The 25,689-nt window shown below is 44.5% G+C and overlaps 1 protein-coding gene across 10 annotated transcripts in view; it reads right to left on the reverse strand.

Annotated features, from left to right (window-relative positions):
• NMNAT3 (nicotinamide nucleotide adenylyltransferase 3) overlaps positions 1-8,395 on the reverse strand; it is a 62,546-nt gene extending 54,151 nt beyond the window's left edge. For 2 of the 10 annotated variants that reach the window (XM_075004643.1, XM_075004652.1), the window contains exon 1: positions 7,818-8,224. The gene's annotated coding sequence lies outside the window, so the exon portion shown is untranslated. The other 8 variants (XM_075004644.1, XM_075004649.1, XM_075004645.1 and 5 more) reach the window with 8 other exon arrangements.
• Between the last annotated feature and the right edge of the window lie 17,294 nt (positions 8,396-25,689).

Consider the following 25,689-nt stretch of genomic DNA (forward strand, 5'->3'; position numbering starts at 1 on the left):
ATTGTGCACCTGCTGACCCAGTAGCTCATTCTTGCCTTGGTGCTGTCCAGTTGGTCAATTTACAATTACAGCTCATAAGCCAGGGATAGGCTGAGTCCCTCAGAATCACTACTGGCATTTCAATCTGCCTTTCAGGAAAGAACGGCATGGACTGCATTTTTCTGAACAGTCTTGTCTTCATGAACAAAGAAGTCATGCACTTTCCCTGACTAGCCCGTATTAGTAGTGATGAAGTATCTCCAGTGATCCACCAGTACTTGCATTTCCATAGAAGAGTGGCTTTTTTTGTTGATGTGTTCTGTGGCAAGATAAGCAGCTGCCAAAATAGGGATAAGCATGTTACCTTTTACCCCACAGTAGTTCAGAAACCCCATTGCTGCAAATATATTTACTATGTCCTGCACACTGCCAATAGGCATAATTCTGCATAGCAGGAGATGATTAATGGCCCTAAACACTTGCATGACGATGCCCCTCGCTCCGGATTTTTCAACTCTAAATAATTTCCCATTGATTGGTAGCAATAGAGCACAGAAGGCTTGCAGAGAGCAATTGCTACTCCTGGGGAATTCTGTGCACAAGTCCAGAATTAATGTCCTCTGCAGATTCCCACTATACACCTCGCCAAGCACAGAATAATTGATTCTGATGGGGACATGAATCAAAGCTCCAGTTACACCCTTTGTCCATTCGGGACCACTATGGCACCAGAAGAGTGGGCAGCTAGAGCAGAAAGCCACAGAGGAAGGGAGCAGAGGCTACCTTCCTCACAGTGCCGTGCCCGCTAGGTAGGGTGAGGAGGTATGAGATATGAGAGGGAACAGACAGGGAGAAATCATACAGGCAAGGGTCAGAAAAGCTTCTTGGGACAGACTAGGATGTGCACAGGAGCTACCAGGCGGACATTGACCCAGGGGCTGAATGAAGAATGGGGGTGCAGGGACAGGGCAGAGGTGCCTGACTAAATTGGAGAGGGTAGCGTCAGCTGGGCTCTGCTTGCAGGAGGCTCCCCAACAGACCCTTCCCCTGCAAAACCCTGTGCTCTGTGCCTCCCACAAGAGCCAACTACCCTTTGAGTTCACTCCCAGGTTCCTTCCCAGCAATTACTGCCCTCTCGCTCAGTTCTTCTATTATCCCAGCTCCCCGCAAGCCTTTGCACTGCTTCTGAGGGGTGCAGAAAAATGTTTTATGTGCAGTTTAAATGAGTTACAGGTTGCACGTCCTAAAACTGACACTCTCTCGTCCAGCAACATCCCCTCATCCAGCAGGAGCAGGGATGCTCCTGGACCAGAGAGCCAAGGCAGGAGAGCAAGCCAAACAGGCCTTCTGGCAACCCTGTGGGGAGCACTGAAGCCGGGGCCAGAGGCAGCATTCCCCGGCAGTCCTGTGGGGGGCGCTGGAGCACACGGGACTGGGACTAGGGCCAGAGCACCGGCATCCCCTGGCAGTTGCCTAGGAGGTGGGCCAGGGAGCCACACGTGGCAGCAAGTCATGGCAGGTGGTCCAGGGAGCCTCAGCCACAGGGACAGAGGGGACAGACAGGATCAGGGAGGCATTAACTTCCCTTACTCTGGAAAAATCCCATGTTTAGGATCACTAGCATCCTGAGGGTGCCAGACCAGGGAGACATACCCTCTAGTACTTGAACTTCTGTATTAATACGCCTAGTAAGCAATGTAGTTGTCTTAAAACGTTTCTTGAATTTTTCTAATTGTCTGTATTGATACGGACATACTTGCTAACAAGTATTTGGAAGAAAGAACCAAAATAATAAAACTTATGGTTATATTGTATCATTTCGACAAATAAAATATGCAGAATTTCACAGAATTTTAAAATATTGTGCACACAATTTTTTTTTTTTGGGTAAAGAATTTTCCCAGGAATAAAACACCAATCCATTCTCTACTGTCACTGCAGCTCTCCTTTTGGTGTCTCTGCACTGGAGGGCTGGGGCAGACCTGGCACACAAAGCCAAGGAATGCAGCTTTTTGCATTTAAAGGTTCTGCAGCCATTGCTCATTGACCCAAATCTTCATTATGAGGCAATCCCACCCAGAAGCAGCACTACATTATGTGCACCTACTCCAAGACCACCACCACTGACCATCTTGAAATGTTCCCCCCGGTCCCAACATCTATCAGCAAACTGATCCCAAAGAAATTCTAGGGAGGCCATCGAATCTCCATCACTGGAGATTTTTAAGGACAGGTCAGACAAACACCTGGCAGGGAGGGTAGGTAATACTTAAATCTGTGTAACATGCAGGGGACCGGAATAAATGACCTCTCGAGATCCCTTCCAGCAACAGGCACCAACTTCTAATTATCCCGAGGGTTGCTCAATCCCAGGCCATGCCCCCACTCCACCCCTTCTTCTAAGTCTCATGCTTACCTGGTCTCTTTCCACCCCGCAGCCCACCTCTTCCTGCCCCACCTCTTTCTGCCCCTCCCTTGAGCATGTCCCATACCCACTTCTACCCCTTTCTTCCAGTACCTCTTGCATGCTACCGAACACCTGATCCATGCAGGGTGATCAGGCACTGGGAGGGAAGGGGAAAAGTTGATCGGTGGGGGCTGCTGGCAGGCAGGATCTGGGAGACTGTTTTTTTCTGTGCGTTAGCCCTGTACAAGTGCTCAGGGCGTGTGTGCACAGTGCCAATGCAAGTAGCCCCTACATACCTGAGGAACATACAAAATTCAACAGCTATACACTGACAATGTGCACTGTATAGTGTAGACATGGCCGTGATGTGGCAGTCAAGGTTGCTGGGCCAGTGTCAGCCCCTGAACACAGAATAAGACAGGCTAGCATTTGTGTCAACTGAGTTAGTGTTATCCTTTCTTGAAGCTGTCTATGCACAGAGCTCTGCACTAACACAGCTACACTACCAGCTGGATGAGGTTCTTCTCAGATGTAGACAAGACACATTCACACAACCTTCTGTATGACATTAATTAACTAAAGGTTTAAAAATCAAGCAAAGTAATAGCAAAAAGAACAGGACGAAGAGCGATAACTGCTTTTAAATCTAAGCTCCTTAGACAAATGAAATACAAGGGAAATGTTAACTTTACTATTCTAAAAAGGGAGCATTTGATCTCTCAGATTCAAGAAAGGCTGGGCAATTTACGTTCTATTTCAGCTGTACTGGGGGAGATAAAGAAATGAAAACCAAACATGCTTGTTTTAGGAACTAGGTAGATGGCTCTAGGCCTGAATGGAAACTGATCATAAGTTCTACAAAGCTGTTTAAGCTGCAGTGCAACTGACAAGACACCTGTTTCTCATGAAAAAATGCTAGTGCTGACTCTGTATCAAAGGCAAAAATCTGCCAGTACCAAGAGAAAGAAAACCACGCATTTCTCTGTAGCTGTCAACCCTGTTACCCCAATGTAGATGTGTTCTTTTAAAATTTGAGTTCTGTTGTTAATATGGCTAATAATGTCTTTAAACTTTCAATAAATATAAAACATGTAGTTTACTTACACCCATATAGAGTAGAACTCTCTTAACTAGTCAAACAAAGTAGAAATATCTTGCCAATTAAATGACTGTCAGTTGTCAAATCTTTACACTTCGTGCCAAGAGGCTGACATTTATTTCATGTGTCACATAAAAATAATTATTGTATAAACCATAGTACTTTGATTCATTTGTTTAATGTCAGAGCTGCAACATAAAGTTAGGAAAAGCCTGTAACAATTTAACTACCAGTATGTGCCAACACACACCAATTTGTACCTGTTAGTATAAATGGGTTTGCAAACAACACCAGGTACAGCATCTATACTGGGTTTAGTCAGTGAAAATCTACTGTGCTAAATTTAATCCCTAACAACTGCTCCAATTTGTCAGGGCATGCCACTAATGGTTTTCAGAAAAAGAAACAAGCTGCACCCCCTCTCCTACATAGCATAGCTTAGAATTGAAAGGGACAACCATCTCCTTTTGAGGGAAGTTGTGCACAAGTAATTCACCAGTTTTGACTGCTGATACACGTTTGTTTGTTTTACAGGCATTGAACAGGAGATACCTAACAGCCAGACACTTATGCAATGCAGTCTTAAGAGAGAGTTATATGGCAAATAATATAATTAGGGAGAATAACCTTGTGGTTGAAGCCAAATACTATCAGGAGATCTGGGTTCTATCACTAGTTATGTTACAGACTACCTGTGGAACCATAAACCTTACAATAACGTATGGGCTTGTTTTCAGAAGCTCTGAGATTGCAGTATTCCCACTGACCTTAATGGAAACAGTCATTCAGCACTTCTGAAATTCATATCCTTATCCATCTCTCAGTCTATAAAATGGTGATAATAATAGTTAGCTACTTCCCAGAGGTGATATTAGACTTAGGTGATACACTGCCTTAAAGCTGTCAAAGATGTGGTTTCTAAAACAAGGCCTTTATTTTTAAAATCTCCTGCTATATGCTCCTTTCAAAACTTAAAACTACTATATTTATGGTTTAAAATAAAGTTTTAATATGTAAGACTACAGTTCCTTTCATCTAAGGATCTCTGAACACATTCGTTACCTAAGTGCTCAGCCAAACATCCTTTTAAGGACGGCTAGGAGCACACTTTATTCCATACTTACATGAAACCAGTTTACATTAGCTACTTAGCAAGATACAGTAGCTCTATGCATAAATTGAAAACAAGAAATTAATAAAAATATTCAACTGAAATGGCATGGGAAATGAAGGTAAGTAGAATTTAATTACCTTGGAGAAATCAGAATTTAGGAAACACCCCTTCTCTTACAAAAATATATGAATTTTAACAGATGAAAAGGTTCAAAACTTGTGGTTTATGCCTCAGATGTCCAGTGCTGCTCAACAAGATGCTAGGGCACCGGTTCTCTCTACCAATGCTGTTGAAGGCTTTTTCAAAGTCTACGAAGGTTAAGTATGGCAGGAGTTCACTCAAGCGACTGTTTTATGATCACTCAGAGTTGCTATTTGGTCAGTACAAGATGCCTCGCTTCAGAAGCCAGCCTGTTCTTCCCTTTGCTTTGCGGAAACTGCTGCGACACTCTGACATCCCATCCAAAATTATTAACCTGATCCGTTGAATGTATGATGCCTTGAGATGGCAACTTGTTCACAACAGCATCTTGACAGAATCCTTCAGCATACTCTCAGGAGCATGACCAGGGTGCCTATTATCACTTTTTCTCTTCTTGATCACAGTGGACTGTATTATGAGCAGGACAACAGATGGCCAAAAACAGGGCATATCAAACAGCTAGAGGACATTGATTTTGCTGACAATGTCACCTTCCTTTCACATCGACATGAAAGCATGGCAGACAAGATTTCAACATGAGACAAAACTGCCTCCATGACTGGACTGAGCATTAACAAGGGAAAGACCAAGAAGTCGAGCAACACTACCATCACACAGGGAGAGGACAACCTGGAAGATGTGGAGCAGTTCACCTATTTGGGGAGTATCATGGGCAGAGATGGAGGAAGAACCCAACCTATCAACACCAGGATAAGGAAAGCAACAGGTGCATTCAAGACTCTCTGTCCCATATGGAGTTGACAAACAACATCTGCAAAGATGAAACTGTGGGTCTTTAAACAAACATGAAGGTATGGAGGATTTCACTTATTTTCTCTAATAAATTGCTATTTTTAAAATTATGCCTTTTATTGTAATGCTTAAACTGTATCACATTTTTATACGTTGTGTATTACTGCAGGCTTATGCCATTTCATTTCTTTATGTATCTACTTAACAAAACTAGAGCATGTCAGACTAAAAGCCTGGAGTCATAAACCACAAAAAATGTCCCTGCGCAGCATGTTTGACATGCTTGATCTAAAACAAAGTTCCAAGCAGCTATCATACTAGTAATAATAATACAATTAAATTAAAAACTACTAATAGGTTCATTTCTAAAGTAGAAAAATCATATTAGTACCTTTCATACTGAAGGATCCCAAATCATTTTACAGTTTGTATGTACAAGAATCACTTTATCCACTCTTTAGGTGCAGAAGCCATTTAGCAGCACAAAGTAAGGATACAAAACCACACAGGACACTAAGTAAAAGCTACATATTGACTGGTAACTTCAGGAAAAATCTGAGCATGAAGCATGTTATTATCCAAATTGGAGTTTGATCCAAACACTAACATCTGAATTTCTACACTTTTAAAGAGTTCCATGTGATTTGTAACTTCCAATCCTGTAAACACTGGCATGTCAAGAACTCATATGCGTGCTTGTAGAATTGAGGCCTTCATAACCACAAGTAATAAGGGCCTCTGTTTTGCTTTACACTGCACCACTAAAAGACAGAACAAAAGACAAACTGTTTCAATGCTCTTTTATAGCAGGCACAGGATCAACACTGATCCACAGAAAAGAATCACCAACTGCACTTCCAGCAAATACATCTTTGTTTCTTTGAGGTCTCTCCACAGGCCTGACCCAACCCATGTCAATGCTGCTTATCTCGCAAAATCTGGAAAGCTCACCCTCTAAAGCAAAATAACTGCAGGTCATCTTCTGTTTAAAAAGTGAAATTCAGGAATTTGCACTTCTAAAGTTACAGAAATAAATTACAATTTACGTGTGGATGCCAAAACCACGCAGAGGTTAAACCTCTCTAATCTGGAATGATCTCATCTGGCTACATCCATAATCAGGCATGATTTTAGTTAAACTGGCTACCACTTACCAAGGGTGTGGCCAAGTTTCCCCATAGTCCCATAAAGTTTGTTTACAGCCACTAGTCCTGGCTCTCAGCAATCTCTGCTGTTAATTAGATGTATTTTACCCCTAAATGTCTTCTAAGAGCCCAGTATAAAGTGGAAGCATTGTGCTAGACAATATTGTCCTCCCATGGGCTAGCTAATTCTCTCATTCAGCATCAGTCAGGTCCCAAGAGTGCCAGACTAGAGGAGTTCAATCTGTAACACACTTTATACTGTCATAGTTGGGTCAAGATAGTAAATAAAAGTATAGGGTAAATGAACTAATTACCCATATTGTCACACTACAAAGCTGAAGAGGCAAACTATGCCAGCTCTGACATTGCCTGACCCTTCTTGTTGAAGCTTTGAATGTCATCACATTTGGCACTGTTGGTAATATTAGGCACCAACTGATGCATGTCACAAAAGCTCTTAACACTGAAGGCAAGGAGGCATGCCACATATTACAAGAAAATCAAAGCAAAACAGTTGAAGTGATCTGGTTTTGCATTTTTTCCCCTCCCTTTTTTACTGGCATTCTCCTATGAACAGCTACAAACATCCACTTTTTGACATAGTAGCTATCCATCCTCACCACCCCTCAATTTTCATTTTCACTGCTTGTTAAGAGAAAATATTTATGTGGCATTTCGCAGCCACAGATAATATACTCTACACTCATTTAATTTAAAGACGTGTATTTATTTAACCTGGTGTGAGGAGAAATGGCTACTGCAGCCAAAAATGATAGAAAACGTTGTCTCTTAAAAGTGCCTACAAATCATCTTGCCTCTGTTTAAAAATCCAAAACAGATTTAAAGAGCTACACAAACCCAATGCCTTATCTCCAGTCACATATACATCGTGGGGGTTGGTCTATTTGTTTCCTTGAACTAAGTCTTCTTTTTCTCCTCTGGCTTATGGACAGATCAGGCTAATAGTGAAGCCTCAGCCGACACCCGCCATCTCCACACTGCTACCCCCTATGCCAGCCACTCTGGGTGAGGGTAAAGCGCAGGCCCCTGCACCACAGAAAGGCAGCTCAAGGACACAGCTCTTGTGTTGTGCTATGGACACGTGAAAGCCAACGTTACGGGTAAATGACGAGACGCGTCCCCCACTCTGCCGGGGTCGGGGAAGGACACAAGGCTCCGCAGGAGGCTCCCGGGCGGCGAGCGGCTGGAGGGCAAACCGAGGCCAGCCTGTCACCACCAACCTCTCCAGCGAGCTGCCGCCGTAAGGCCGAATCCGCTCGAGTCCGGCCCGAGCTCAGGCCTGTCTGCCCGGCAGCGGCCAGCCGCCAGGAGAGGCCGAAGTAGGGGGCCGCGGAGGGGCGGGGGGGCGGTAATAGCTGTGTCCGCCCCGCCCCCAGCCGGGTGTGTCCCCTATGCCCGCCGCCAGGCGCAGCTGCCCCGGGGCGCTCACAGGGCGGGCACGGCGCCTGGGCCGGAAGTGACTTTGCTGACGTGGGGCCGCCGGCCTGGCCCGGGGCGCACGAGAGGCTCCGCACAGCTCTGCCTTACCCGCCACCTCCTTCCTGCGGCCCGGCCGCCCAGGGGTGGGGCTCAGTACGTGTCAGGCCCCTTACGCCGGCCTCTAGGGCGGAGCCGCAGAGGGTCAGCGCCGAGAGCGAGGGGACTCCCCATACGGGGGAGCCGGGCTCTGCCCCCTCAGCCTCCCAGCGCCCCCCCCTCCCGTCGGGGAGCCCTGGCCCGTCTACAGCCCCAGCGATCCCAGCTCCGCTCCCATGGGCCCCGCCCTCCAGGGCCTGAGCTTTGCGGGAATCTTGCTGGTGGGCAGGAGACGGGGTGTGAGGGTGTCTCTGCGCACAGCGCTCCCAGCAAAGCGGGCGCGCACGCACGGCTGCCGGGGCGGGTGGCGGAGGTGTGGCGCAAGCAGCGGGGAGTTGTTCTAGCCCCACCGCGCGGCTGATGGGGACGACCCCCAGGCCCGGGTGCAGCCTGCAGGGCTGGGGCGTGGGGCGGGTGCGGGTACGGGTACGGGTACGGGAACGCCTTAGGAACAAGCAGAACACGCCGCTGCGCGGGGCACCCGAAGATTTGGAGCACGGAAGTTTTCGGTTCTGTGCAGCCACGTGCTGGAAGGCCCGGGCCGGAGTCCCCTGGTTCCTCCCTGGCACAGCCGCTCGCCGCAAGTGCTCTCTTGGCCACCCGCAGGAGGGCTGCCTTCTTCCGGCCCCGCGCCTCACTACCGGCCCCCATGCCCCTGTCAGCCATCTGGCCAATGAGCTGAGGACTCCCTCCTGCCACGCTGGAGGCGAGAGGATACCTCAGTCTCTGCAGGCTCCAGAGAAGCCCTGAGCCCCAGCCAAAGCTGTGCCAGGGTGGGTGCAAGGGAAGCCCTGAGCCATGGCAAAAGCCACATGTTGGGGAGCACAAGGGAAGCCATGGGAGGGGCAGGCAGGAAGCCCCAGCAGAAGCTGCATCGGGGTGGGGAGAAGTGGAACCTTTAGGTAACTTCGGTAGGCCCCAGAAATTTCAAGGAGAGCCCTGTGCGGGGAGCAGCAGGGGCAGCTGGCAGTGCAAGGGGAAGAACCCACCCCAAACTTTGCTGGAGCCAGGCTCTGGGCCAGGACGATTTCTGCTGTCTGGGCACCACAAGCCTATATAAGTTGCCACCTTTGCTGTTCCCTATATAACCCCATTCCTGGGGCACCCTGCCTCCATGTACCTTCCCATTGCCCATATCCCATGCCCAGTGACACAGGTGACTTGTGGTAGCATTCAGGAGGTACACCGCCCCTCTAGGCCCCAATTAACATTTAAATTACTAAGTGGAGTGCCTGTACATGCCCCTACCTGCCCCTCTGGGTGGCCCTCTGTGTATTCTCTCACCCCCTAGGCACCAATTGTCACTGCCTTACCCCGTGCCCTACAGAGCCCTTCCTCCAGTGCAGTGCCCTCAGTGACCCCACTTGCCCCAAGGAACCCTTTAGCCCCATACCCACCCCTTACTCTCACAAAGGAACCCGCCCATTGAAAGAGCCATTCCCACAGAGAACATCCTCACCACTCCCACAGACACCCACTACTACAGCAAAATACACAAAGGGGTTATCTGACTCCCACAAAGGGAGCTCTTATCATCCCAGAGAATCTCCAGGCCCCAGCCCTGAGAAGATATGCCCGACCCTCCATACAAACCCAGGGAGACTGCCTGCCTCAGAGAATGTCTCACATCCTCACCAAGGAGTCTCCAATTCAGGACAGATCAGTGACCCAAGTAGCTAATGTGGGCCTGATTCCGGCCCAGGAAATCCCTAATCACTTGATGAGGGGAGCTCTTCCTCCATAAAATCATCAACCTGGCAAATTAACACCCTCCATTGCAGCTCACTGCCAGCCAGGGGAATCCTGCAGGATCTTGGCATCCTAACACAGTGAATTGTGCAGATTCTAGATGCCCCGAGGAATTCCACTCCCAGGTACATCCACTCCTGAAGGCTGTTGACTATAGAAAGAAGGCTGGCTCAATTGTTGTGCTCAATGAGTAGTGATCAATGGCTCAACATCTAGTTGGCAGCCAGTATCAAGTGCAATGCTCTCGGGGTGCCAGCACTGGAATGGGTTGCCCAGAGAAGTGACTGAATCTCCTTCCTGGCTTTGTCTACACTTGCCCCCTTCTTTGAAGGGGGCGTGGTTAACAGGGTGATGTGAGATTACTAATGAAGTGTTGTGATGCATATGCAGCACTTCATTAGGCAAATTCTCCCCACAGCAACTCTGAAGTGTCAAACTTTGAAGTGCCAGCATGCCATGTAGCTGTGGGCACTTCGAAGTGCCTTTACTCCCCAAAGTTTTGGCACTTTGAAGTTGCCGCAGGGGAGAATTTGCCTAATGAAGTGGTGCATATGTATCACAACACTTCATTAGTAATCTCCCATCACCCTGGTTACCATGCCCCCTTCAAAGAAGGGGGAAAATGTAGGCAGGGCCTCTGCGAGGTTTCTAAGGCCATGTTTGACAAAACCCTGCCTGGAAAGTTTTAGTTGTGGTTGGTCCTGCTTTGAGCAGGGGGTTGGAATAGATGACCTCTTGAGGTTCCTTCCAACCCTAATCTTCTGTGATTCTATGACATTGTCTCTTTTGCGTCCCTAGTTGCAAGCTGTTAGGAGCTTAAATTTAGATGAAAAATCTTAAAATTATGGCCAAATTACTGCAATTGTGTGAATAACTGATTTTTTGGGATTTGGTGAAGGAACTTAAAAAATAGTCTGAAACTAAAGTTTTCCAGTGAATTTTTAAAGAACCTGTACAATACTATTGAGCCACACTAAATGTTTTGTTTAAACATATTGTTTGAGGATTGTAACCTTTCATTAATAAAATAGCAGTCTACTAATGACATTTGGCACCTGTATGCATAGCTAGGCAAGGACCCTAGCATCTATGAAGTGAGTGGAGAAACTAATGAAGTGCTACTTACTCCTTCATGCTATATAAGAAATTAACCCAATGAAATTAATAAACAGCAGGTTTAAAAACAAAGAAGGAAGAGGTATTTTACACAACTCACAGTCATCCTGTGGAACTTGTTGCCAGAAGATGTTGTGAAGACCAAAGTAATAACTGGCTTTAACAAAGAATTGAATAAATTCATGGAGGATAATCAATGGCTATTAGCCAGATGGCCATGGATGCAATCCCATAGTCTGTATGTCCCTAGATTTTGATTGCCGGAACCTGAGAATGGATCACTCAGTAATTGCAGGGCCATCCCTTGGGGATTTCAGGGTCTGGAATAAGACCTGTATGGGGCTACCCATTAGCCTTTTGATACAGATGAAATCATTACAGTGAAGTTCAAGGGCACTTTCTGGCTGCAGGTTAAATATTGATAATGCCAGCAGTATAATTATAATGTTATGTCATAGCTCTTTTTTATAATTATAATTAAGTTCATGTAATTAAAAGAAACCTCACTGATCATGATCAATGACACATCCCTTACATTTTGAAATCCATCTTCCTGGACTTCAAACTGGGAATCCAGTTCCCACTGCTGGAAAAGGGAAGGTTCTGGCTAGCCAAGGCAGAAGTCTGGAAAGGCAAGGATTATGCAGGCTGCCTGCAGGAGAGGCATTAGTGAGGGGGAAGACCAGAAGACAACCCCAGCAGCGAGAGGAAGAAGGAAGTGTGAGGATATCAAGCCCAGGGGGCTGCAGGCAAGAAAGAAAAAAGATGTGTGTGCAGGACTGACCCCTACTGTGGGCATCAACCCTCCCTTCCCCCTTCCCCTCACTCCTGAAGCACAGGGCCTCCCAAAATGCAGGGCCTTTTTGAAGTTGCCCCACCTCACCCTATGGACAGGACAGCTCTGAGCACTTAGCACAGGCTACTCTTGGAAGACAGGATGCTTAGTCTTAGCTGGACCATTGGTCTGACGTAGTAGGGTAATTCTTCTTAGATAAATTATGTTATTGTGTGTTTAATTTCTCAACTATATCTTTGCAGTAATAGCCTCAACATATCTGTATTAAAGGCGTTTTCCGCAATTTTTTAACCTTGTCAAGCTATAAAACAGAAGAATAAAACCACGCCAATTCCATGGGGCACTAAAGCAATGGAAGGGGATATACTGGGTTTCAAAATCAAGTGCTGGAAATCAGTATGTCAAAACAAAAAAGCGGTCAAGTAGCACTTTAAAGACAAAATAATTTATTAATTGATGAGCTTTCATGGGACAGACCCTCTTCTTCAGATCATAGTCTTACCAGAACAGACTCATTATATAAAGCACAGAGGTCCAAAAATTATCAAGGTTGACAAATCAGAAAAATTGTTATCAAAGTTGGCATGTTCAGTTCTTGTGAGCAGCCTGCCTAGGCTCCGGAAAACCCTATGAAGTTGGTGTGGTTTTGGATACGCTTGTTGGACCTTAACTGGGGCTATGAAGGAAAGGTGTTAACACTTCTGCTGCAGTAAAGGGGACCTCTCATCCCGGAGTTTGCTGCTGACCAATGCAACAATGAATCACTTCTGCTAGTACAATCTTAGTCTATAGAATTTTTGTTGGAGTACCTTTGTTCTCAAAATGGCCCTGGGAGTCACTAGGGAACATTAGAGCCCAAACAAAGTTTTGCAGCAGCTGTAGCTACTCCACCGATTCTCCCATCGGGATCACTGTAGCATTTGCTGGGTTGTGAGAATTTGTGCCCCGAGTCTCCCTGCCATATCCACAGCCAGACTGATCTTTTTGTGTATGTGAATGTGGGAAAGGGGAATTCTTGTCGTTGTTCTTCTTACCTCTCTCTGGAGGAAGGGATTAGTTCCCCTCACTTTCCTTCAAGGTCAGCAGGGTCAGGATTACAGCAGCATTTACATTTCAGTTGTACGCAACTCATAAGAGTGATCTGGTGTCTTCCCAAAAAACCAGAAACTTCCCTTTTAGGATTTAAATTCAACCTCCCTTTTTCTTTGAGGTCTCTCATTTTTCCTGTCTGAAGTGGTGATTTTTCAGAATTGCTTAGTGCACACACTAAGTCACATTCTTTGTCATTTATCTATATCAGATATGATCTATCATGGACAGCCACTCAGAAAAATCACACCTTGGAAGAATGGAAAGAGCAAACGATTAATTTTTATATGGTTCTCTTCTGTCCTTTGCACAAGCCCTGAGATTTCTGTTAAATATTCTGTTTAAACTCTCTTTTCCTCTAAAAAACAAGCTGTTGTGCGGTACCTTATGGACGAAGAAATGTATTTGTTAGGTAATGAGCATTCATGGGCAAGACCCTCTTATGCACAAAAACTCATTACTTAAACAATTGTGTTAATCTTCAAGGTGCTACAGAACTGCCCTTTTTTTGTGAAGCTACAGACTAACACAATTACCCTTCTGAGACTGTTTTACTCTTAAGTTATTCACAATTCAGTTTCTTATGATGTCATAATTCCACCAGTTCTCTAGCCTTCCAAGGCTGATTTTAATAATAGAAAAAGCAAGCAGGGAAAGAAATATCCCCAGGCCCAAACATGTGTTCTTTATACATTATAAAAATGTTAAAAGGTTTACCAACATACTTTTTTTCCACTTTAGAAGTGATAGATAAAGCTTCTTACACTATTATTTTTGAGACAAAAAGCAGTCAAGTAGCACTTTAAAGACTAGCAAAATAGTTTATTAGGTGAGTTTTCATGGGACAGACCCACTTCTTCAGACCAAGTGGGTCTGTCCCACAAAAACTCACCTAATAAACTATTTTGCTAGTCTTTAAAGTGCTACTTGAGTGCTTTTTGTTTTGATAGTGTATAGACTAGCATGGCTTCCTCTCTGTTACTATTATTTTTGAGGTTCCTTTATTTCAAGTGAATTTATACCTTTGTCTATACAATACCCTGTGTTAAAATAAAGTTCTGCTCTGAAGACACAAATTATACTTTCGCTTTTATGCAAGCTCTCTGCATAGGATGATTTTCTCATCTTTTGGATCTTAATTGCAACCCTGAGCTGATTGAAAGGTGCAGTTTACATTGTTTGGGTGTAAACTCTGGACTGCCAACCACAGTCATTTGGGCTGCGTCAACACTAACAAGTTCTTTTGAAAGATTTTTCAAAAGAAGGGGGATCTTTCAAAAGATCCCACAGAGCGTTTACACACAAAAAGTTTTTTCAAAAGTAAATCGAAAGAATGTGGCGGTCCGTTCAAAATCACTCTTCCTTTCACATTTCAGGAAGAACGCTCCCTTTCGAAAGCTTCTATCAAAAGAGAATATGTGTAGACACTCCTCCGCAGGCCCTTTTTTTCAAAAGATCAGTCCTCATGGGGCATCATTTTTCAATCCCTGACCCCTCCTTTTTGAAAGAGCAGGGGCTGTGTGGACGCTCTTTTGAAAGAGCAGATCACTCTTTTGATCCCCTTTTTTGTGTGTGGATGCACCCTTTCAAAATAAGTTCTTTTGGAAGAGGTTTTCTGGAAGGGCTTCCTTCAAAAGATTTCTGTAGTGTAGACATAGCCTTAGAAATCATGACCTGGAGCCATCAAATCAGAAGACCAGTTACAAATCATGCAGATAGAAAAGTAATTCATTTCTGCTGTCTTTTTATGTGCCTTTTGCTGTTTTTAGCATTTAAGAGTCACATTTTCAAGATTTCTCAATGAGAGCCTTGAAAATGAAAACTGATTCTCCAGAACAACATGAACCAAGAAACTGGGTCTTTAAGAAAAAAGCCACAAAAGAAAGTCAGAACAGTGAAATTGCTTACATTTATGTGTAGTTATGTATTTCTTCATGAGAGGGCTTTTTTGCTAAATTCAAAAGGAACACAAAGTAATAGAAAAATATGTTATTGCTGAAGTGTTTTTCAGCACCATTAAATACAGAAAATACGCTGGAGCAGCAGACAACAGGAAGTTTTACTTAGCAGCACCCCACACTCACTGTTTAAAATCATGCCACCTGTGCTTGCTGCCTGATCCCCTGAAGCTGCCGGGTGAGCTTCTCACCCTGCCCTGCTCCTGCCTAGGATTGCTTGCTCTGCTGACTGGATGCCATTTGTGGCAGTGGCATCCGGTCTGAGAGAGTTGACAAAACTACTTCTGCCCCCAACAAGTTTTGCCACAGCAGTAGCCTCCCCACAAACCACCGTGGAGCAGACTCTCCCTCTGGGGGCCAGAATGGTGGTGGTGTCAGTGCTTGGCTGTATAAGCCACTAGCATTGGCAGGGACAGCCCTCATAGCTCCTCATCCTGCTATTCTTCTTTCTCTATGGTTCTCCATTGTATGTGATTCCCAAGCAGGATCCCACACTGGAGACTGGACGTTCAGAGTGAAGTCTATGATAGATGATAGTACTGTGGTGCCAAATCTGGCCTCTGCAGCAGAACCTCCCGGATGCCACAGTGTTTGGTAAATGTAGATGTAGATGGCCAGGTATTTGCTCTACAGAGAGGACCTTGGAGAATGTTCTGGGGGTCAATGAGAGTCTAAAAGGGAGAGACCCTATACTGATAGTGGTCTTGGCCTACTGGGAATCTGAGGGATCTTCTGTGACACGGTTGGATCAAATTGTACAAGTAAATGTTTTGGAGGTCAACGTCTGAACCTGTCTCCTTACCAAGGAAATCCTGGGTGAGCTTAAACTCAAAAAGGATGCATGTAAGAAGTGAAGACTTGGACAAATGACGAGGGAGGAGTATAAATATGTGACTTGAGAAGGTAGGGGAGTGATCAGGAAAGTGAAAGAACAGCTGGAACTGCAGCTAGCGAAAAATATGAAGGGTAACAAGAAAGGTTTCTATAGGCATGTTAAAAATAAAAGGATGATCAGGGAGGGTGTGGAGGTCTTCTTGGATGAGAAAGTTAGCCTTGTGACAGATGATGGGGGAAAAGCTGAAGTATTCAACGCTTTTTTGCCTCTGTCTTCACAGACAATGTCAGCTCCCAGACTACTGCACTAGGCAATGCAGTATGGGAGGGAGGAGGTGGGAAGCACTTGGTGGGGAAAGAACAGGTCAAGAGCTATTTGGAAAAGCTGGACATACACAAATCCATGGGTCTGGATTTAATGCATCCACGGATACTGAGGGAATTGGCAAATGTCATTGCAGTTATTTTGGTCATTATCTTTAAAAGCTAATGGAGGTTGGGAGAGGTCCCAGATGATTGGAAAAGGCAAATATAGTGCCCAGATTTAAAAAAGGAAAGAAGGGAACACATGGAAGGGATCCTCAAAAATCCATTGTGAAGCAACTGGAAGAGGGGAAAGTGATCAGGAATAGTCAACATGGATTCACCAAGGACAAATCATGCCTGACCAATCTGATTAGCTTCTACGATGAGGTAACTGGCTCATGGGGAAGTCAATGGATGTGATATACCTTGACTTTAGCAAAGCTTTTGATATAGTCTCTCACAATATTTTTTTCTGAAAGTTAAGCAAGCATGGATAGGATAAATGGACAGAAAGGTGGACAGAAAGCTGACTATATGATCAGGCCCAACAAGTAGTGATCAACGGCTTAATGTCTGGTTGGAGGTCGGTTTCAAGGAATATGCCTCCAGGACTGGTTCCAGGTCTGGTATTGTTCAATGTCTTTATTAATGACCTGGATGAGGGGATGGATTGCACCCTCAGCAAATTTGCAGAAGACACTTAGCTAGGGAGACAGGTAGATATGTTGGAGGGTAGGGATAGGGTCCAGAGTGACCAAGATAAACTGGAGGATTGGGCCAAAAGAAATCTGATGAGGTTCACCATGGGCAAGTGCAGAGTTCTGCACTTAGGATGGAAGAATACCAAACGTTACAGACTGGGCAGTGACTGGTAGCAGTGTAGCAGAAAAGGACCTGGGGATTACAGTGGATAAGAGGCTGGATATGAGTCAACAGTGTGCCCTTGTAGCCAAGAAAGATAATGGTACATTGGAGTGTATTAGGAGGAGCATTTTCAGCAGATCTAGATAAGTTATTCTTCCACTCTATTTGTCACTGGTGAGGCTACATCTTGTGTGTTGTGTCCAGTTCTGAGTCCCCCAGTATGGAAAGGATGTGGATGCGTTGGAGAGGGTCCAATAGAGGGCAGTGAAAATTATTAGGGACTGGATCACATGACCTATGAGGAGGGGCCGAGGGATTTGAGCTTACTTAGTTTGCAGAAGAACAGAGTGAGGGGTGATTTGATAGCAGCCTGCAAACTGTTGATGGACGGCAGAACAAGGATCAATGGTCTCAAATTACAGAGGGCGAGGTCTAGGTTGAATATGAGGAAAAAATCATTTCACCAGGCTGTTGGGAAAGCATTGGAATGTGTTACCTAGAGAAGTGGTGGCATTTCCATCCCTAGAAGTTTTTAAATACTGTCTTGAAAAAGTCCTGACTGGGATGATTTAGTTAGGGTTGATCATGCTTTAGGTAGGTGGCTGGACTCAATGACCTCCTGAGGTCCCTTCCAGCCCTAGGATTCTATGATTCTATGGGTCTAAAGTAATCCCCAGGTCTTTACCCCCTACCCCTTTAGATCAAACTAAAAATTGTATAGTTTTACACTGCACTGAGATCTGCCCAGTGTAAACTCACAGAGTTCATTTTCTCCTTGATGTAGGACTGGTATACACAACACTTTTGTGTTAACCAAGCTGAGATTGTCCCCAAACACTTCACTCAAAGGCACACTGGTTTACACTGAACAAAAACAAGCTTATTAACTACAAAAGATAGATTTTAAGAGATTATAAGGGATAAAAGAAGATCAAAGAAAATTACCTCATAAATAAGTAAAACTGCAAATTAATCCAAACATCCTAGATAAGATTAGTTATGAATTAGCAGTTTCTCACTTGATACAAGCTGGCTTGCAGATTTCTTGAATTTGCTTTGTAGCTTGGCTACCCACCCCTGTTCTAAGTCTTTTTCTTCTGGAGCTTCTCTTAGGTGTTCAGTTATGGGGAAGTGAAGGACACTGGATGATGTCACTCACTGCCTTATACAAGCTTTCAATATCGTGGGATCCCTTTGTTTCAAACTTAGCTCCCAGACTGCATTGTGGAATAATACAGGTACACAAAATGGAACTCAGTGTCATGTGGTCCTGTCACATTCCTTTCCACAGCTTGACGAGTCATAGCAGCCATTACCCATCAAGAGTGCATTAGGAGAAGCATTGCAGCAAATCTAGAGAAGTTATTATTCCCCTCCACTTGGCTCTGATGAGGCCTCATCTGGATTATTGCATCTAGTTTTGGGCCTCGCAGTATAGAAAGGATGTGGACGCATTGGAAAGGGTTCAGTGGAAGGCAAAAAAAAATGATTAGCGGTCTGGAGCACATGACCTATAAAGAGAGGCTGAGAGATTTGGGCTTATTTAGTTTGCTAAAGAGAAGACTGAGGGTGATATGATATGGATTCCAGGTGATGCTAACGACCTCTTGTGTTCTCTGAATCCACAATGATCAAGTTTGGGGGGCAGGTGGTGTTGTATAAATCCTCTGCTCAGGATGGTACAATGCAGATGTAAGTTTAGTAGCTTTGTCATTGCTCATTTTAGGTGTACCTTTCTGTAAGCTTTGTAACAGTAGCTTTCTTTTGTAGATGTAACTTTGTTCTATATAATTACATTTTGTTTCATAAGCTTTGTTTTGTAGCAGCTGCTAGGTCCATATTAAGTCTTATAAGTTAATAAGAAATAGAAATTGTTTATGGGTACCATAAATCTTGTAGGAAATCCTGGCTGTTCCTTTTGTAAAAGAAATCCCTTTCTTTCTGAAGTGAGGTTTCCTTTGTGTGAGTGAGGAAAGTGTGAATGAGGTGTGCATACACCTGATTCTCAAGATCTGGGACAGGGAGCAGATGCCACAAGATTTCAGAGACCCACTGATATCAGTCTTTTCAAGAAGGACAAGTCAGACTGTGGAAACTATGATGGCATCTCTCTCCTTTTTTTCCTTTCTCTCCTTGCCATCACCACCCTGCAGGAGTTATCTTGGCAAGGAGGGGCGGGGCAGGAGGAGGCGCAGGGCCCTAGGCTCCTCCCCTTCTCCCCAGGATGGATGGTCCCGACTGCTCCTGAGTACGACAGCTGACAAGAGAGCAAGTTGACGGGTGGGCAGGGGTGTGTGTGTGTGAGTGTCATGCAATCGGCCCACCACCCTGGATTCAGTACTGCAGCCCAACACACCGGACCCACTATGCCTTAGCTTCTTCCACTGTTCCTGTGCAACTCTTCATCTGTGTGAATTCAGCTATGTTACTGCAGGAGGGTATGAGTGTGTGTGGGTGTGTGCTTGAAAGTTAGTTGCCCCTTTCCCTTTAATTCAATAGTGGCACTTAATAAAATACACCTAGGTGGCACAGAGGTGGTCTCTCTTGTGTAAAACAAGGTAACGGGGAAGGGAAAAGAAGAGACGTGCTGTGTCCTTCACTGGCACATACTATTTTTATCAGCCCCCTTGCATGTTGGCAGGATCAATGCTGAAGTCTGCCATATGAGATCGCCAGTGTGCAACAGACTCTTTTTAATTGGGAGAGTCGCTTTGGACAATGCAGAGGCATGTAGAATGTCCAACAGTTTATGGTGTGGCTTGGTTTCCTCTGCTCATGCTAGTTGTAGCGCATCTGCCACCCTCTGACCTAACTCTGATAAAGCTTGAAGTCATCCTCCAGTGGAGGAGGAGGTACTCCTGTATCATCTAGTGATGAAGATAAGGAGTTTGCCTGGGGTGTAATCTCAACTTCAGCCTCTTATTCCTCTCCTGACTGTCCAGGAGGCTCAGATGTTCTCTAAGGAAGGTGTCTCATGGGCTCCTGGTAGGCAAAAGGGAGGGCACAATATGGAAGTGGCTGCAAAGGGTCCCAGTAAGGGCACTGAAAGGGTGGAAAAGGCCTGGAGATGGGTACAATGGCTGCCCATGTCAAGGAAGCTGGGGGTGAGAGGGCTGGTGCGGCTGAGGTTCATACTGAAAACGGATGTGGTAGAATGGATAAGAGGAGCACCCGGAGACTTTGTCTCTTGCTCGCTGCTGGCTTCAGCACTGGAAAATGGGGATGTGTGGCATGATGTCACTGATGAGCCTGAAGTTCTGGGTGGACTGGGCCTGAGGAGAACATTTTTGGCTCGGTTGGGGGCTTGCTGTGTGGACTCACAGTCCTTTTCTTAGGCTATGTCTACACTAGCCCAAAACTTCAAAATGGCCACACAAATGGCCACTTCAGAGTTTACTAATGAAGCGCTGCAATACATATTCAGTGCCTTATTAGCATGCCGGCAGCCGCAGCACTTCAGAATTGCCGTGGCTCGCCACCACGTGGCTCGTCCAGACTGGGGTCCTTTTGAAAGGACCCCAGCAACTTTGAAATCCCCTTATCCCTATCTGCTGTTAGGAATAAGGTGATTTCAAAGGTGCCGGGGTCCTTTCGAAAAGGAGCCCCGTCTGGATGAGCCACGCGGCAGTAAGCCACAGCCATTTCAAAGTGCCGTAGCTGTCAGTATGCTAATGAGGCACTGAATATGTATTTCAGTGCTTCATTCATAAACTTCAAAAAGGCCATTTACATGGCCATTTTGAAGTTTTGGGCTAGTGTAGATGTAGCCTTAGAGGCCTTTGAAAGTGGCTCATGGTTACTTCGTAAGCACACCATCCTTAGAAGTAGAGGCTTGCAGTGAGGATTCCCACCATATAGAGTTTTGGCACAATGTGTCATAGAGATCCACTGTCACATTATAGGCTGATCATACATGGAGCTTGCCTACCTGTCTCAGGGTTGCCCCATCACCTTGTCATGCTGAGCCAAAAGCTCTGGTCTCTCCCAGCAAAGGCATGAACTTGGGGTAACAGCCTACAGCAGAGTAATATAGACACTGAGAACAGCTCAGCTCTGGGAAGGCTCAGTCACAGGGCCTTAACACAGCACCCAGGATCACAGATGCAATGGATTCAAACCCCAAGATAAATCCATTTTACTCTGCATAAAAAGTTTCTACAGAGCAAACTCATAAAGCCTCTTTTTCAATGAAAGAGAGTTATGCACAGCTTTGATACTGCCTGGTACCTATTATCAAACTGAGTGTAAATAATTCACAAAAGAGTTTTATTAATTATAAAAAGTAAGATAAGTGATTGCAAGTGATAGCAGAGAGATCAAAGGAAGTAACTAAGAAAAACAGAACAAAACATGCTAGCTAAGCTTAATAGTCTAAGAAACTAGATACACGTTTTTTTTCTTTTTTTTAACCTTAACAGTAGTTTTAATCATCTTTCTCACTAACTAGGCAGCCTCCTACTTTGGGCCCAATCCCTCCACACTGTGTACACTTAGATGTTTCCAGCAGTCATCTCAGTGGTAAGCAAGGTGCCTCTTGGTGTCTCGCAACTGCCAAATTCCCTTGTTGTCTGGTACCCTGTCTAAAAATAGATTTTCCCCAAGGCGTGAATTCTTTATGCACCTTCATCCCTTTCTTCACACCATGCAGAAGTATCCACATTCAAAATGGGTTCCAGCATCAGGTGACCTGCTGACGTGTTTTTGGAGAATCAACCATAGTCCAGGCTTCCAGGAAAAAAAAACAAGACTAGTCACAGATCATTGTCTTGAGTACTGGGCCATTAAGTTCCTTGAGTACTGCTAATGGCCTTTACTAGCATATCTAGATCCATAAATGGTTTTATACTTCATATTTCTTCACATATGAGAATGATAACACACACACATGGAATATACACTGCAGCAGGGCCAGGGTGGAGGGCCTCTTCAGAGGGAGCTCAGAAAAGCAGAAGGTCCTGCGGAACACCAGCAGGGCAATCACAGGCAGCTGGGTGGGAGATGGCTCAGGCTAACTGGGGCCAGCCGACTCCAAGACTGGTGTAATAAGAGGTCTTTAAAAGCCCTTCACGGTGGGAAGGAGGGGTAGAGAGTGAGAGGCGAGTGGAGAGAGGCAAGGAGACCAGAGTAGTGGGAGAAAGCGGGGTTTAAGAGGTGCAGAGGAGAGGATCAGGAACACCAGAAACCACAGAGGGAGATTGAGGAGTTTCAGCAGATCAAGGTGCTGGAGGGGGAACTCGCTACTGCTGCAGCCTGGAGAAGGTACTGGAGAGGGGTCGTCTGGGGAAGTGGCCCAGGGAGAAGAACTGTTGCACCAAGGACTAAGGGAGTCAGCCCTTCCCACTAGCAACTGCATAGGGTGCCTGGGCCAGAACCCAGCATGAGTGGGCAGGGACCAGGTTCCCCACAGACCACCACTCAGCCCAGTGAGGGCAACTGGGCCCTTAAGTGGGACCAGTGGACTGAATAGAGGCCAGGAACCCAGGAGCAAGGCTGACTTTGTCACAACTCATTCAGGGGATTACAAGCTTTCCAAGGATAGGTTATGTGCCCCAATATGCATAAAGTATATTTGAATTACACATATTCTTATTAAAACATATTTCCATAAAAATATGGAGAAGCAACCTCACACATGGCTCTGAAGGTGGCTGGAGGGCCACTTCCATTACAAGATGCTTGCATCTGAGTTCTCTATTCTTCCTGGATGTTAGTTTCAGTTGTTGCTATAAACCGTACTTCTGTGGGATATTATTCCCTCCCATGCAGCAGAGGCATTGAGAACCTCCATCAGTCACTGGGATAGATTTTTTTGTGACTGAGACATGTGTTGAAGCCCAGTGAAAAAGAGGAATCTGGGGATGTTGCTAGACAGGGGAGTAAAGCAAAATGAAGTTTGAAGTAAAATTGTTTTGGGGGTTGTTTTGTTTTTTGCTAAATAAATGAAAGATAAAGGAGTAAGGGAAAAAAAGCTAAGGGAGCTCTAAAAGATGAGAGAAAAAATTAGCAATTCCATAGGAGATAAACAACCACTGATGGACAGCTACAATTCCCTGTCTGGCTAGGGCAATTGAGAACGATTGGAGGAGGGTTCACATGCTCAGAGCTGTATCACCTCACGGCAGACCCCTTGTACCAAAATGCTCCGTTCAACAGTGCCGTAACACACACACACCATCAGTGGGGCACCCATAGGGGTATGGCTCAAAGAATCAGCATTGTTCTTCACTTCCAAAAAAGATACAAACATTAAATCTTTTGAGCTAAGTTTTAAGACTGAGGGCCAGATCCAGCTGACATAAATTAGTATAGCACCACTGATGTCAAGCGAACTAGACTGATATTCACCAGCTGAGGATCTGACCTTGACGGTTTTCTTCTCACTCTACACAAAATGCTGTTGCAGCTCAGTAAACATTTCTTAGACATTGAGGTTAAATATGATCATCTGATTTCCAACTAGAGTTTAGATATCATTGCACAAAAATCCTTTCACAAAAGAGCTACACATGGTGTAATTTAATAACCTCTTAAGAAGATTGTTTGTACAGTATGCCTAATTCTGATTTCCATTTCACCACCATAGCTTTGGCATAAATGGGCTACACCTGATTTACAATGGCATTGCAGAGAGCAGAATCAAGTTCAGTGTGCAGTGTGTCTTTTGGAGTCACCAAATGAAATCAATATGCAGCAAGTTTCAAACAAGCAAAAGTATTTCTTCACACGGCACATAGCCTGTCTGTGGAACTTTTTGCCAGAGGATGTTGTGAAGTCTGTCAGACTGTTCAAAAAAAGAACTAGCTAAATTCATAGAAGGCAGGTCCATCAGTGGCTATCAGCCAGGATGGGCAGGGATGGTATCCCTAGCCTCCATTTGCTGGAAATCGGTGACAGAGGTTGAATCTCTGGATGACTACCTATCATGTTCATTCCATCCTTGGCACCTGGCATTGGCCATGGTCAGAAGGCTGGATACTGGGCTAGATGGACTTTTGATCTGACCCGGTATTTCCATTCTTATCTTCTTATGAATAAAGCAAAATTAAGCATGCAGTTAGGGGTTGAAGGAGGAGAAGGAGTGCATGAAAAACTATAAACTGTCTAAGGGCAATGAGCTAACAGATGCCAACCTGTTTCTCTGTAAACAATTAAGATAAACAGTGGCTGCTACAAAATAATGGGATGTCTTGACAAACTGACTGGAGTTGTATCACACAAGTCACAGTGTACTTAATTATACCAGTGTGTTTTGATTGGCTTTAGTGGGATTATTCTGGATTTACTTCAGCATAACTAAGAGTGAATTTGACCCAGTGGGAGTTTTGACATTGACTTCAGTGAGGGCAGGAGCAGATGAGAGGATGCTATTCATGTCCTAAGTAATATGTAATTTGGAAGATTCAGCTATTTATGCCAAGAAAGTGAAAGTAAGGCATTGAATATGAAGCAAAAGTTGTTCTTGAAACATTCCCCATGGATGGTATGACTTCCAGCTTTGTCTGAAACTTGGCATTATCTACAGCCCTCCACATGGAACATTTTCACACTGATGCATAATCAAGGCTGTAGAATTGGGCTTTGTATTCACTGGACCCACCAAAACAGCAACAGCATTAGTTAGCACAATCTCTCAATTCCTGGCATGTGGCCCTTGCCAATTGATATTTCTGACGTGAAAAAACAAATATACAATGAAGAAATTGTGGGGACGGGGTGGGAATGGGAGAAATGTTTATTAATCCCTATCCTCAGAAGTATTGGTGACAGAATTATTAGTGTGAGCAACATGGCTATCATGCTCTCCATAACCTCTAAATGCAAAAACATGTAATTTTGTTTTTGGACAATGTGTTATGGTTAGAGTTTGAAACATTACATAGAGGTACTTTAGATACAATGCTTTAGAGATACGTGGACCAGAAAATGTTAACTTTCCATTAATAGATATCATCCAGTTGCCTGATTGCCATTAGGATAAAGAGAAACATGAATTAATCCATTATTACTGATGCAGCCAGCAGTGGGAAATCAGAGGACTAAAAGCTCCAACAAAACAAAGGAAAGAAAGCTACAGTGGACAGTCTATCTCTGACGTTGCAAAAGATTAATGAGCATAGGTAGAGACAGGGTAGGCTGCAAAGCTTTATCTGAAAGCTATAGGTGAAAAACACAACTTAAAAGGGCTCAAATAACAGCCACAAAACTTTTTAACTTGGCTGTGTGGAAGATTTATCTAGAAGATAAAATACAAAAACTGAAAGGCACATAAATAAAAATTTCTCACTTTATTTTTAGTGTTCATGAAGGATTAAAGCAGGTTTTTGTCAAAGGGAAACAGAATGGAGTGTTCCTTTTTGCTTCATTTCTTTCTATTCTCTATTTTATTAAAGACCCCATCAAGTACTTTTACCTTACTTTTTCTTTTCTAATCCTCCATTGTTTAAAGTGCCACCTCAAAAGGTGCTAAGATCATCTTCTCTCCTATTTCATCTTTTGTGTGTAATTTGTTTCTCTCTGTTTTACATGAAGCTGAAACATAACTAATTTTGTTTACACAGTGTATCATTTATCATGGTGTCATTCCAAACTATTTTTCTGGTTTAACAGTATTATTGATTGATATAATCTCAGTTCGTGGAATTGTGTTAATTTAATATAATGCAACTGAAAATGGAACATAAAG

Source organism: Carettochelys insculpta, chromosome 10 (genome assembly GCF_033958435.1).
Source record: "Carettochelys insculpta isolate YL-2023 chromosome 10, ASM3395843v1, whole genome shotgun sequence".
Taxonomy (NCBI): Eukaryota; Metazoa; Chordata; order Testudines; family Carettochelyidae; genus Carettochelys; species Carettochelys insculpta.